A 16,332-nucleotide genomic window follows, 5' to 3' on the forward strand; every position below is an offset into this window, starting at 1 on the left:
AACGTGTGTTTACCTGCACTGAGGCTGAGCTGTCACTCAAACTTTCCCCTTAACACTCATTAGCCAATGGGGACGCACCCCTGTAAGACCCGCCCACGCGAGATATCTGTGTCAGAATCGCAAGCAAAAGTCACGGAGCGCAAAGGAGAAAGCTGGGAGCATGACTGCAAACGTGAAGGAGATGCAAGAGACAAGTGATCATTGAGAAAGAAGCAGAGGGAACTGTAAACAAAAGGACATCATATCAAACAAATAAAAGACCAATAGTTTACAACTAGACAAATGTTTTGTTTGCAAGTTTTAAGTTTTACCTTTGAGGTGACAATTTTTTTGCTTGAGTTAGTGTTTTTTGTTTGATACTTGAGAAGTTTTGCTTGGAATTAAAGTCACAAAACTAATCCCATAGACGCCCGTTTGATGATGGAAGAAAAGGACTGTCGTATATGGTTTTGCATTCCTTGGTGAGCACAGCGAGGTCGATGTGCTTTCATTCTCCTTCACAGTCATTCAGAAATAGTTTGCATGTATGTATGGTCTATTTTGCGGTGTAATTCTTGTTTGTCATCCTAAATGTTTGTTCACGTAATGAAGTTGTATCACTGAAAACAAAACTGTGTGAAATGTTTGTTGGGTTTATGTTTTCAATACAGTTTTTACGGTGCTAGGATGATGATGGATGAAACAAATGTTGAACGTCATGCTGGTCTGGTAAACTAAATAAAAGACACCTTACGCATCAGTCGAGACTCTCTCTTTGGATCCAAGGGCTGCTACAACTGGTGAAGGCAGTGGGATCGCTTGATGGTCAACCTTCACTAAAGCTCTCAGACGAGGTTTCCTACAGTAAGACGACATTTCCTGCAGCTCTCTCTCTGGGTCTTCGGTTGCTTCCAGGTTCAGGTTCAGGGAGTTCTCTGGTTCTTCCTCGTTCCTTCCTCTGAGCCTCTCGATGCAACTCTCTGAGAAAAAGAAAAGCAGTTTTGCAACACTTGTTTTTTGTAAAGATACAACTAACACCACAAATGATCAGGAGAAAGAGCTGTGAAGCAAAAGTTAGTTATTTTAACTTACTGATCTTTCCTCTCATCAGAACCAGAACCAGGAGAGTCCCGAGGAGGAGAAGAGAGGGAAGGATAACAGCACGGGCAGTCTTCCTGTTCTCACCATCTGGAAGAATATCAGAGAAGATGTTGAGTTTAGAAGAAGGGCAGCTTTAAGAAGATACACACCTAACCCTAACCCTAACCAGAACTCACACACTAACCAGCCTGAGTCAGGACCCTTCAGGTCTCTGGAGGACTACTAGAAGACATTTACCCCGATGCTCTGACTCGGTCACTGGAGGTCCAGATGTGGTGGGATCAGTTCTCTTTGTCCTGTTTGCTTTTCTTTCTGTTTCAAATGACACAAACAAAGTTCTTCATTATCTGCATTTGCATTATACACAACTTAAATATAAAAACAATATTATGATTGACCTGTCCTGCTTACCAACAGTGAGGTTAAATTCACAGCGGGCTTTCAGGTCTGGGACGTAGACTTCATACGGTCCAGAGTCAGACAGATTTACTGAGGAGATGTGCAGCGTCACGGTTCCTCCGATCAGGTCTTCATGGATCAGAGTTGTTCTGCCTCTGTAGTGACGACTCTGTGGAGGGAAATGGTCCTGTCCATGTCGGTAGACGTGGACCAGATCGTCATGGAGGTCAAGTCTCTTCAGATCCAACGTGTAAGGAGTCAAGTTGAGCGGAGGACTCAGAGAACCCCCCAGAGTAACAGCATCACCTTCTACTGCCTCGACCAGAGTCGGACACACCACACATACACTCCTGGAGAAACACAATTATAGAGACATACACATTATATAGACACACACATTATATAGACACACACATTATATAGACACATATATAGACATTATATAGACACAGACATTATATAGACACAGACATTATATAGACACAGACATTATATAGACACACCATTATAGACACACATATTATATAGACACTAACACATTATATAGACACACATTATATAGACACAGACATTATATAGATACACATATTATATAGACACACACATTATATATGAAACAATAATATTATATAGACACACATTATATAGAAACACATATATAGACACAGACATTATATAGAAACACTTATATGACACATTACATATATAGACACACATATATATAGACACCATTATATAGAAACACACATTATATAGACACAAACATTATATAGACAAACACATTATATAGACACACATATTATATAGAAACACATATTATGTAGACACCCACATATAGACACATAATATATACACAATACATTATATAGACACAAATATATAGACACACACATTATATAGACACACACATTATATAACAACATTATATAGACACACCATTATATAACAGACATTATATAGACAGAGACATTACAGACAGACATCATAGACAGAGACATTATATAGACACAACATCATATAGACAATACATTATATAGACACATACTATATAGACAACACATTATATATAGACACCATATATACACAACAAAACAATACATACAGACAATAACATCAATATATAACACAATCAATAGACACACCATCATATACACACACACATAGACACACACAATATATATAACACACAAACCAAACAACCAAACAACAACAAATCATATAAACATCATATAACAACACATATACAACATCATACAACAATATCATAAACACCACATCATATACACACAACACAATATATACAACACATCATATAACAAAAACATCATATAGCACACATAATACAGACACAACCATATACAACACACATCATATATGACACCATCATATAGACACCACTATATAACTCAACACATATATAGACACCCCATATATAGACACACATCATATACTCAATACACCAAACCACACACACACATTATATAGACACACATTATATAACACACATTATATAACACACAATTATATAGACACACACATATATACACAATATTATATAACACACACATTATATAACAACACATTATATACACACACAAAAACACATTATATGAACACACATATTAAACACACACATATATAACACACACATTATATAACACACACACTCCATAACACACACCATAACACACATTATATATAACACACATTATATACACACACCACATATATTATATCACACATTATATTATACACACATTATATATTAGACACACACATTATATTATATAGACACACACATTATATATAGACACACACATTATATAATAACATATCATCATTATATAACCATTATATAACACATTATATAGACAACACACATTATATAGACACACACATTATACGGACATTACTAATATAAATACACACATTATATCATACAGACACACACATTATATTATATAGACACACACATTATATGACATACATTATATAGACACACATTATATAGACACACACATTATATAGACACACACATTATATAGACAACATTATACCACATTATATAGACACACATATTATATAGACACATATTCTATAACTACACACATTACAACACCCACAATATATAGAACTACACACATTATATTATATAGACACACACACATTATACATAAGACACATTCATATTATATAACACATTATATAGACACACACATTATATTATATAACACACATTATATATATAGACATACATTATATAGACACACACATTATATACACACACATAGACAGACATTATATAAATACACATATATACACACATTATATAGACACACACATTATATAGACACACACATTATATACACAGACATTATATAGACACACACATTATATAGACACACATATTATATAGACACACACATTATATTATATAGACACACACATTATATTATATAGACACACACATTATATAGATACACACATTATATAGACACACACATTATATAGACACACACATTATATAGACACACACATTATATAGACAGAGACATTATATAGACACACACATTATATAGACACACATATTATATAGACACACATATTATATAGACACACACATTATATATAGACACACACATTATATAGACACACACATTATATTATATAGACACACACATTATATTATATAGACACACACATTATATTATATAGACACACACATTATATAGACACACACATTATATTATATAGACACACACATTATATTATATAGACACACACATTATATTACATAGACACACACATTATATAGACACACACATTATATAGACAGAGACATTATATAGATACACACATTATATAGACACACACATTATATAGACACACACATTATATAGACACACACATTATATAGACAGAGACATTATATAGACACACATTATATAGACACACATATTATATAGACACACACATTATATTATATAGACACACACATTATATTATATAGACACACACATTATCACACACATTATATAGACACACACACATTATATAGACACACACATTATATAACACCACATTATATAGACACAACATTAAACACACACATTATATAGACACACACATTATATAGACACACACATTATATGACACACACACATTATATAGACACACACATTATATAGACACACACACATTATATAGACACACACATTATATAGACACACACATTATATAGACACACACATTATAACACACACACATTATATAGACACACACATTATATAGACACACACATTATATAGACACACACATTATATAGACACACACATTATATAGACACACACATTATATAGACACACACATATTATAGACACACATTATATAGACACACACATTATATAAACACAAGACACATTATATAGACACACATTATATAGACACACACATTATATAGACACACACATTATATAGACACATAACCATCACATTATATAGACACACTATTATATAAACAGACACATTATATAGACACACACATTATAAGACACACACATTATATAGACACACAATTATATAGACACACACATTATATAGACACACACATTATATAGACACACATATTATATAGACACAGACATTATATAGACACACATTATATAGACACACACATTATATAGACACACACATTATATAGACACACACATTATATAGACAGAGACATTATATAGACACACACATTATATAGACACACACATTATATAGACACACACATTATATAGACACACACATTATATAGACACAGACATTATATAGACACACACATTATATAGACACACACATTATATAGACACACACATTATATAGACACACACATTATATAGACACACACATTATATAGACACACACATTATATAGACACACATTATATAGACACACACATTATATACACACACACATTATATAGACACACACATTATATAGACAGAGACATTATATAGACACACACATTATATAGACACACACATTATATAGACACACACATTATATAGACAGAGACATTATATAGACACACACATTATATAGACACACACATTATATAGACACAGACATTATATAGACACACACATTATATAGACACACATATTATATAGACACACACACATTATATAGACACACAATTATATAGACACACACATTATAGACACATTATATAAATAGACATTATATAGACACACACATTATATAGACACACATATTATATAGACACACATATTATATAGACACACACATTATATAGACACACACATTATATAGACACATATACACATATATAACACACATTATATAGACACACACATTATATAGACACACACATTATATAGACACACACATTATATAGACACACACATTATATAGACACACACATTATATAGACACACACATTATATAGACACACACATTATATAGACACACACATTATATAGACACACACATTATATAGACAGAGACATTATATAGACAGAGACATTATATAGACACAGACATTATATAGACACACACATTATATAGACACACACATTATATAGATACACACATTATATAGACACACACATTATATAGACACACACATTATATAGACACACACATTATATAGACACACACATTATATAGACAGAGACATTATTTAGGGTCACAGCCTCATGAAACTCTCCAAACACCAGCTAGAGACTGAGGGCCTTTAGAGGAGCTCTGCTTTTCCTTCAGGTCTACTGACAGTAAGAGGGTTTCTGAGCAGTTTACACAACTGAAGTGCTTGTCATTCAATAGCTGAAAAATATCATTCTTGAGATTTGAGAGCTCCAAAATGTTAAAGTTGTTGATACACAGAGCTGAGCTGCATCTCAAATTAATCTTCAGGTTCCCAGCTTTCAGATCATATATCTTCTAAGTGGTATCTACTGTTGACCTGCTACTCCACTGCTAAATGCCATGTTACAATAATCACGGTTACCAATTATTGTCAATAAGAAGCAGACTCATAAGAAGTAGTATCCTAAACTATGGAAACTCACCCCAGGTAGTTTTGGAAAACAACAAAATAGCTACAAGAGTCTTCATATTAATCAAGTCCAGGAGAGAAGTTAGAGTTTTCATGCTGATACAACCTATCAGTACTGTAGTTATAGAGACAATGGGAAAGAGCAGCCAGTGAGGAATCGGCGAGAGAGAAGCGCGGGTCATGTAGAAATGGGCGTGTCAAGTTAGAGAAAAGCCAAGTTAGTTTTGCAGGGGAAAAAGTAGACAAACTGCAGGAGGAGTCCTTACTGACAATATCATCTACCAAGCAGCGCCTCCAATCAAGATAATATCAGATATTAATATCAGAATACAGACCTCCCTGTGGAGCACGCAGCCGATACTACTACTACTACTACTACTACTAATAATAATAATAATATTTTATTTATATAGCGCTTTACATGGTACTCAAAGACACTTTACAGTAACACCAGCACATATAGCACATTCAAAACAGATAAGTAATAAAACCAACACATAAACAAGCATATTAAAAACAATTAAAAACAATAAAGTCAGTAAATCAGGTGAGAAATGTAAGACGAGGTGTGTTTTGATTAGTGTATTGAATGTGTCCAGGTCAGTACAGTCAGATGTGTATGGAGTTGAGAGGGAGGGGGCGATCAGGTGAATCTCACCTCACCCCAGGTACACGCTCATGTTCACAACTTTTGACCAGCGGTACGAATCCTGCCTCAATGGTGAGTGTGACACCTATGCTGCTCATCACATCAGTAGCCTTTAAGTCAGCATTATTATACTACAATTTGTACTCTATATATTTACACTATTTCCTACAATACACAACATTTAAACACAAATAAAGTTCTATATCTCATCTCATACATCGGTAACGAGTCTGTTGTAGTTCAGGTCAGTTACACCAAAATCACCACAGATTGTCTTCACACAATGTCTTACTGTTCATCAATGAGCTGTCATATTTTACATCTTCATAAGTCTAATAAAAAGCGTTATTTATTAAAATGTGTTAACCTAAACTCAACGTTACCAATAATTAGGGCTAACATTATTGTCAATAACAAGCAGACTCATATATGAATTAAACTACTCAAACTTACCCAGGGTAGTTTCAGAAAACAGCAAACTAGTAAAAAGTAAAAAGATAAACGTTTTCATGACTCGAAATGCATCTAAGCCTGACTGTGATCTTCCTCATCCAGCAGTTTGCTTGGAAATGAAATGGTAAATTAGGCTACTCCGCGCCTCGTTGCTCGCTGCAGATGTGAGCTCGGAGCCGCTGAGCTGCGCCTTATAAACTGTGGATAGGGGGCAGGATCAGCCCGGATATTCTACGTCATCGCGCGGATCAGTCATGGTTTGGGCGGTGTGTAATCTCCACTGTGTGAGTAGGATATGACTGTAGTCGTTGCCATAGCAAGCCGCGGGGACTAAAAGCAGCTAAAAAAAGCTTGCAGCCCTGAGCTTATGAGCTCATTACTGAACAATACCACAACTCAGCAGTGTGAAGACAATCTGTGACGATTTAAACTGACCTGAACTATATTAATAGGCTACAAGAGCTTTGTTTCTGATTAATAAGATAACCTACAACTGCCCAAAAGCAGCCCTAAAGCAGGGCTGAAACCACAGGCAGCCTGTTTTGAGGACTTAAAGGGAAGTCATCCAGATGAAGCTCAACACATGTCCTCTTTTTCTCTGCCCGCAAGGGTTGCTGAAACCACCTTTTGCTGTGTGGGTTGCCTCCCCAGATAGCAAGCACATTTGGGCCGATTCCGGCTGAGTCGTGCCGACTGTGTACACAACACTTCTGGCTGACATAGGGTGAAGTCAGGTAGTGGGACACTTTTTGGTAAATTGCATTTTCAACAACCTAAATCAGTTAGAATGTATTAAAATTGTATGTGTTTTGTTTAAATAGATTGTAATGAAGGTCACTATGGTGAAATTTTCCCAATTTATGTGTTTATTAACAAACTGTTAATCTTTAAACACCATCTGACACCCTCTTCAGCAAACCGGAAGCAATCAGGTTGAGTGGGACACTTTGTTAGGGAAAGTGGGACACTATTTTATGGTTAGTATGAACATGAGAAATACAATTCCAGTGAAGTTGGGATGTTGTGTAAAACGTAAATAAAACCAGAATACATGCATTGAAAATGTGTGGCGCATTATGAAGCGCAAAATACAACAATGGAGACCTTCAATTAATTAATACTTGGAAGGAGTTTTTAAAAATGCATTTCTGGAACTAATGCAAAAATTGTAACATTGTAAACTTCACTCTACATTCAATGAATGGAACTTTCATTAAGCCTACATCCTTTTACCACCTTTTAACAACTTCAGTGAACACATCCAAGACAGATGAAGTCATTGTCATCCATGAGTCCGTTGTGGGGATGAGCAGGACTCATGATACCACCGTTGGTAGTGGCAGCAATCACCCATTCCTCATTTGGCCGTCGCTTGCATCCCCATAGACCCCCTTGCAACCACTACAGGGGTTACTTCCCTGAACTGTTTGCAGGGTAGGAACCGCAGCTTTTGGGGGGCGGACAGCAGCAGGCTTACGCACTTTGGTTGTTTTTGGTTTCTTTTTGTCTGCTTTGGCCTGGACAAAGTTGAAGTGTTCCTGGCTTGTTAGGTGGTAGCTGGGTGGCTAAAGTGTTATCTTCTTGTTCATGAAATGGCTTCACTGCTTGCTAGCATTAGCTCTAAAACTGTCCCACTCAACCTGAAATGCACTGTCCCACTCAATCTAACACTGTCAGGTTGAGTGGGACAGTGCTCTGAATCTAATTTTCACAAATATTTTATACATTTAGATGCTCATTGTTATTAATCTCTAATACACAGACAGTATAAATGTATGTAAAAGCAAAAGTTTTATTGTTAAATCATAAGTGACAGAATTATCAACCTTATTATTCTAAAATAGATTTACACTTGCCGGGTGGCTTACCGTGAGGTCCCAGGAGTCAAGCAATTTGAAAAATAACAACTGGACCACATCTGTGATGTCACACCAATCACAACCTTTATTTCATATCCAATAGACATTCAGCTACAACACAGTAACAATTGTTGTGATTGGCTTACAAAATTAAGCCTTTACAGTACCCAAAAGCTTAAGTGTCCCACTCAACCTGATGTCCCACCAGGCACGGCGCCAGGATTCCAGTTTTGGATGGGCCAGACCAATTTTGGGTGGGCCTTAAATTTAAAACGTTATCAAATCCCTGTTTAACCTAATACAAATGACTGGCTCATATATTGTTATATTATATATATTATATGTGCTTACATAATAAAGATTGTAATAGCTTGATGCTATTTATATGTTGTTGCATTGTAAAACGTTTCGTTGTAAAGGACGGACCTATCCGCGATCGCTCTCCTTGGTTCTGCCCAAAAGAAGAGCGCTTTGGACTCTCCATTATACGCACCATACCTGGCTGTGCTATAGCGCATCTCTCCTAACCTCAGGCCTATAGACTGTTAAAGTGGTCAGGAATCTAATATTTCCCCAAAACATAGTTTAGTTCTGCTCGTATAAAATGAGGCCGAATATTTCACAATTCTTTTCAACTGTTTTAAGTTTTCAACAATATACAAATCAACAACACTGCCCGACAGTTTCAATCAATACTCGGCCACAGAACGTGTTCTTTGACAACGTCATCTTTCATGTAAAACAAGACTCAAGTTATTTCCTTAATGTAGTGTGATGATTCATGTTAAAAACATGTTTAACAAAAATAAATATATCGCATTAACAAGCCCTAAAGCATTATTGGCCATAACAAGAGAAAACCATGAGGGAAAAACAACTTAACAGTAACAAGCTGTTATAGAACTGCGCCTGCAGCTCTGTAGCGGGTTATGAATTGATCATTTTAATCCATATATCTCATATAACGACATAATACAATACAGGCAGAGTAGCCTTCACATACCTTACTGGTATCCTCTGGCGGTCCTACACAATTAAACTCCCTAAAGAAGAAGTGACCGGATACTTTAGCACTGGTTGAGTTGCGGGCTCATCCACGGAAGACCGATCCACAGGCTATATCCATAGGGGCTATATCATCCACTCGCGAGGCAGAGGCAAAGGCACTATAGCACCGGCGCTGGTCGCGCTGGCTGCGCTGGCCACGCTAGCATCGCGAGCATCCTGCGGTGCCCGAGACAAAGATGTGCTAGGCGTTGTGTATCTCAGCTCTCCTTCATCTCCTGGTTGCAGCGATGACTTTGAGACCGTTCGTGCACGTTTAAGATACCTAAACAACGACTGTTACAATCTTGTCCTTTACTGGAAATGATTTTCACACTCTCAGATCACTGGGAGCTAGCCTAGCCTAGCCTAGCCTAGCCTAGCCTAGCATACCAACAAGCTACATCCGATCCGAACCTCACTGTCTGCTGAACTTGCGCAGAAACATAAAAATAGACATGACCAGGTTTTTTAAATTGTTTTTGAAAACTAAACATTTAGACAATTTTAGCACAAATTATGAGATTATTTGCCCATTTTTAATAATTCTTCAACAAATTATAATATATTTTATAATGTTTGTTGAGGAAATGTTTTGGGTGGGCCTGTTGAAAAGTGGGTGGGCCTAGGCCCGTCAGGCCCACCCATAACGCCGTGCCTGTGTCCCACTCTACCTGAATTTACCCCTACGGCTTTTTATGAAGAGCCAGTGTCGGCTGAAAGCAGTTTTACTCGCGCTGGCTCATATACAGCGTTTCATAAATGGGCCAGTGTCGGCTAAAAGCAGTTTTACTCGCGCTGGCTCATATACAGCGTTTTATAAATGGGCCAGTGTCGGCTAAAAGCAGTTTTACTCGCGCTGGCTCAAATACGGTGTTTTATTAATGGGCCAGTGTCGGCTAGAAGCAGTTGTACTCGCGCTGGCTCAAATACGGTGTTTTATTAATGGGCCAGTGTCGGCTAGAAGCAGTTGTACTAGTGTCAGTTCCGTACTCGGTGTAGCTGTGTATTTTTACCGTCGGCCCGAGTTCGTTTTGTCACAGTCGGGTCACAACGAGAATTAGGGAACTCAGCCGCCTGAAAAAAAGAGTTTTGGCGGTTAAATTCTAGGACGCTGCCGGAGATTTGCAGTCTGCCGAAGATTTCATTTTCGGGAGGAACATTTTCAGCGGCAGAAAAGGCAAGTAATTAAATTTAATGTTCATTACAGTGTTGTATTACATTTAGAAGCTGTTGTAAATGTCAAGAAGAATTGTATTTTAATATCTTTATAACAATTAGATCGTTTGTGATGATAGGCTAAGAAAACATTCTGATATGTTATCACAAATAGGCTAGATGAGTGCGATCTCATTGTGTAAATTTAATTAATTATCTTGTTTTATTATTATAACTGCTCCAGTGCACTGTAGCTAATCCAATGATTTGGAGTTATTTTGAGTGTTAGCTCATTCAACGCGCAAGCGTCGATTCATCTGTTGAATGAATGGGCTATATCAGGCCTAGCATTCTGTGACCCATTGAATTACATAGACAATTCTGTTACATAGCCTATATATATATATATATATATATATATATATATATATATATATATATATATATATATTTCAACTAAGGGCGATAGATAGATATTAATATCATATTAAGATAATATAATATTAAGAAAAGTTTGCTTACTCAAAGTGTTTTGGTTTGGCATTAATGGATGTGTGTGTGTGTCATTTCTTCCTCCAGAGTCAACATTGGAACCAGCAACAAACATGTCGTAGTTTCTGGACCACATCTGGCCCGGGGACCAGTCTCAGCCAGATCTGTCTTACAGTGTCTGGGCCAGTACTGGGCCAAAATAAAACAATGCAAGTCACTTTACAGTGTCTGGGCCAGAATTGGGCCACATAAACAAAACAAATCATTTTAGAGGGTGTGGGCCTCATCTGGGCCGGAGGGACTGTTTTTGTGTCTATTTTCCATGTGTGGACCAGTTTTGGGCCGGGGACCCAGCCAGGACAGGTCCAGAAGTGTAGCAAGGATGTGGCCCTGTGGTGGGCCAGACAAATTTTGTTATGTGGGTCCGAGGATATGAGCTGTCATATTTTACATCTTCATAATTCTAATAAAAAGCGTTATTTATTCAAATGAGAATGTGAACCTAAACTCAACGTTACCAATAATTAGGGTTAACATTATTGTCAATAACAGCAGACTCATATGAATTAAACTACTCAAACTTAGCCTACCCAGGGAAACCACTGTGGTTTCAGCAAGGGTTGCCGAGGCAACCCACACAGCAAAAGGTGTTTTCAGCAAGGGTTGCCTCGGTAAAACCACTGTGGTTTCAGCAAGGGTTGCCCCCGAAACCACCGTAGGCAGCAATGGGCCAGGGCGGCACTGGCCCGACCACTTTACTCACTGGCCCGACCACTTTAGGCCTACTCACTGGCCCGACCACTTCACTGGCCCGTCCAGCCAAGTTTGATCAAAATACGTTTTGTTATGAAAAATATTCAAATGTATGCAAAAAAAGAAATAATAACAGGATTAGCTAGTTGTGTGTGTTTTAATGTGTATTTTCTTCTGATTAAAACCAAACTGTTTAAACCAAACAATCATAAACAATTAGATCAAACGCCTTCGGAACGTAGTTGGTTGCTATGGTAACAACAGGCAGACTCTGCGGGCTGCCTTCAGCAGCTAACGTTAGCTAGCTGTCTGTTTATCTCATAGACAGTATATAATGGACCAACAGACCCCGTTGCTCTGGACGGAGACCAGTGAAGGATATTAGAAGCACTTTTCCGGTGATCACTTCCTTTACTGCGCAGCCTCCAACTGAGAGAGACAACGTAAATGTGACGTGAGCAACCTGTCTGAAAGTGTGAAGTCTTCTGGTAGCTGTGCCGAGAGAAATCTCAATCATTCCCAATCTTACAGAGACGGAGAGCGTAGGTATATGTAAGGAGATAACATAGGCACAGGCTAATTATTGCTAACTAACATGCTAGTTAACATTAGTAATTAAACCTAAACAGCTAATGGAAGTCCAAACTGCCTGCGAGCTTCTCCTGTACTATACGGTAATTCCTCTACTGTGTGACAGTAAGTCACTTGGTTATGATGCAATCGTTAGCCTATTTTCACAAAAACATCTGCTACGGAGCCATAACGTGAGGTACAAGGTAATGGAGCCTTTTATACATTTTCATGTTTCTGTAGAAATAAACAACGGACAAATAGAGTCTTTAAACGCTTCAGATGTAAAGTTATTCGCTGTCAAGTGACGTGAAAACAAAATGGCGGTCAGCGGAATGCTAACGGGAGGTGATCGCTTTGTAGCAACGAAGCGATCCCATGGGAGGTTCGAGTTCTGACGCGAAGCTTACCCCCTTGCAAAGAAGTTCCACTCCCTCGTTACTTCCGGGTTCTGAACTGGTTGCAGTTCCACCAGAGATCCATATACAGGGCGCTCACAGGCCAGTGCAGAATGAAGGAGCTGTACCCCTCAAACCCCACTTTTCTCAGGATATAATTTTTTGTCTAGTAATTTGAATGTTGCATTTAAAATGTCAATGACGTCATACACATATACGGCCGGAGATACTGCTTTACGGCAAGCGCTGAGTCGCTTCCTTTGTTCTCTCGAGGCATCGACAACACAGCTGACAGGTTAGACTCTCCCTGTTACTACACGTGCTAGAAAGAGGTTTGCTGATGTTTTAAAGACCACGCCGAAATATTCACTCTGACATTCAGGCTCTGCTTCGGATGCCGTCAAGCTGGAGCTCCGATCGTAATCAGTTCGTAATCAATGCTTCGGATGTAAAGTTATTCGCTGTCAAGTGACGTAAAAACAAAATGGCGGTCAGCGGAATGCTAACGGGAGGTGATCGCTTTGTAGCAACAAAGTAGCTACAAAGCGATCCCATGGGAGGTTCAAGCTCTGAAGCAAAGCTTACCCCCTTGGTTTATCTATGGTTTAGACAACGTAGCTACCACGGATGCAGAGCTGCCAACTCTCACGCATTGGCCGTGAGACACACGCATTTGATTGGTTTCACACGCTCACACGCCACACCCCCGATTTCTCCCGCTGAAGTGTCAACCCGGTCGCAAAATTACAAATCCCACTATGGCCACGCCAAGACCCGCCCACAAAGCAGCTCGATTGGTTGGGGTTAGGCATTTCATCTCGAGTGGTTAAGGTTAGGATAGCTGATTGGTCAGGGGATAGGACGCCTGGCCAATAGTAGTGTGTGAATGCTATTGAAGGGCGGGTCTTGGCGTGGCCATAGTGGGAAAACATTTTTGCAACCCGGTCGGCCAAATGCCTGAAAGATGAGTTTATCTACAGATCTATTGAGCCGCTCGTGATCGACTAGTTATGCTTTCAGAGACGGTGAGGGGGTTCAAGAGCGCTCCCTGTCTGGAAGTTTTGAAATGTCGCAAATGTGAGAACATTTCTTCACGAGCCATCCCAGGCGCATTTCCCCGGCTTCAGGTATGATTTGAGTATTACAGACCCGTCCGTCGCTTTGTGTCCACTCTCTGTAAAAATAGAGGTGAGCAGCGCGGCTGGTAAGTGTAGTAACTTCAGTTAATTGTAGTGGACTCGCTCTGATGTGGGCAGTGACGCGTTGCATCCATGCTCTACCTCTGATGAAGAGCAGCGTACAGCCACCTCTAAACTTTGTCAGAGACCAGAGACCCAAATGGTCCTCTGTGTCTGTCAGACGGTATGAATGAGATACTACCATATCAGCAGAGCAACAACATGCACAGCAGACTATATTACAACTCTCCAAATTTCGGAGAACACAGATGGGAGGAGTTATATTTTGAATGTGCACAAAGTTGTAAACATGAGCAGAAATCTGATGTAACACATCTGACCTATTGAAGTCCAGGGGTTTATAAATTGATTAAAATTAATTAATGTATGATTTACATGAATAAGTGCCACATGCACATTTAAAGAGATTTAGCCTACTTCCCCAATAAAAGACGCAAAAGAGGAGGGAAGAGTAAATTGTTGACTCAGAGAGAGGACGCTTAATTAGAAAAGGTTCATCTACTAGACTAGAGAATAGTTGAAAGTAATAAAGAATGCCTCAGGGCCGTATTTTTCTATATGTTCAATTGTTTCCAGCATAGGCTAAATTGATGTAAAAACTTTGGGTAACTATTGTGCATCTCTAACCTCTGTGCATCTCTAAATGTAACTGTAAATAATTCATTAAATGTTTCATAAAAAGGACGCATGGGCACAGAGGATGAGGGCCAAACATTACTGGGCCTTGGCACAAAAAAAGTTTGAGAAAGGCTGTGATATGACACATGCACAAAAGGAGCCATGCTGTGTCTTTTGTCTTGCTGTTGGTATTTTTCAGTCTATTTTCTGCTGGACCTTGTGGTGGGGAAAGACCTTGATTGAATCATATGTCATATGCTGCACTGTCTCTTCATGTGGCACTATGTTTGGCACATTGTATGGATCACTTCTTATATCATAACAAGGTAATACAATGTGTAATCAAGTGATAACTGATTAACATTAATGTAAAAGCTAAATGCCCTAATACCTGTTGATACTACAACAATGCAAAGTTTGGATTTTTCCATTTCTTTCCACAAAGCTCTCCAGAAAGTGCCATTTAATGGTTTATTTTTAAAAAAAATCTCCCGGGGAGGCATACCCCTGGACCCCCCTTGGGAGAAAAAAAAATAGAGGCAAGTGAAAAGTTGGCAGCTCTGCGGATGTGTTAAGCAATGCACTTTTAAAAGTT

General features: G+C 38.1%; 1 pseudogene; it reads right to left on the reverse strand.

Annotated features, from left to right (window-relative positions):
- Window positions 1-350: 350 nt before the first annotated feature.
- Window positions 351-1,836, reverse strand: LOC120558957 (annotated as a pseudogene).
- Window positions 1,837-16,332: the final 14,496 nt, after the last annotated feature.

This window comes from Perca fluviatilis, chromosome 1 (assembly GCF_010015445.1).
Source record: "Perca fluviatilis chromosome 1, GENO_Pfluv_1.0, whole genome shotgun sequence".
NCBI lineage: Eukaryota > Metazoa > Chordata > Actinopteri > Perciformes > Percidae > Perca > Perca fluviatilis.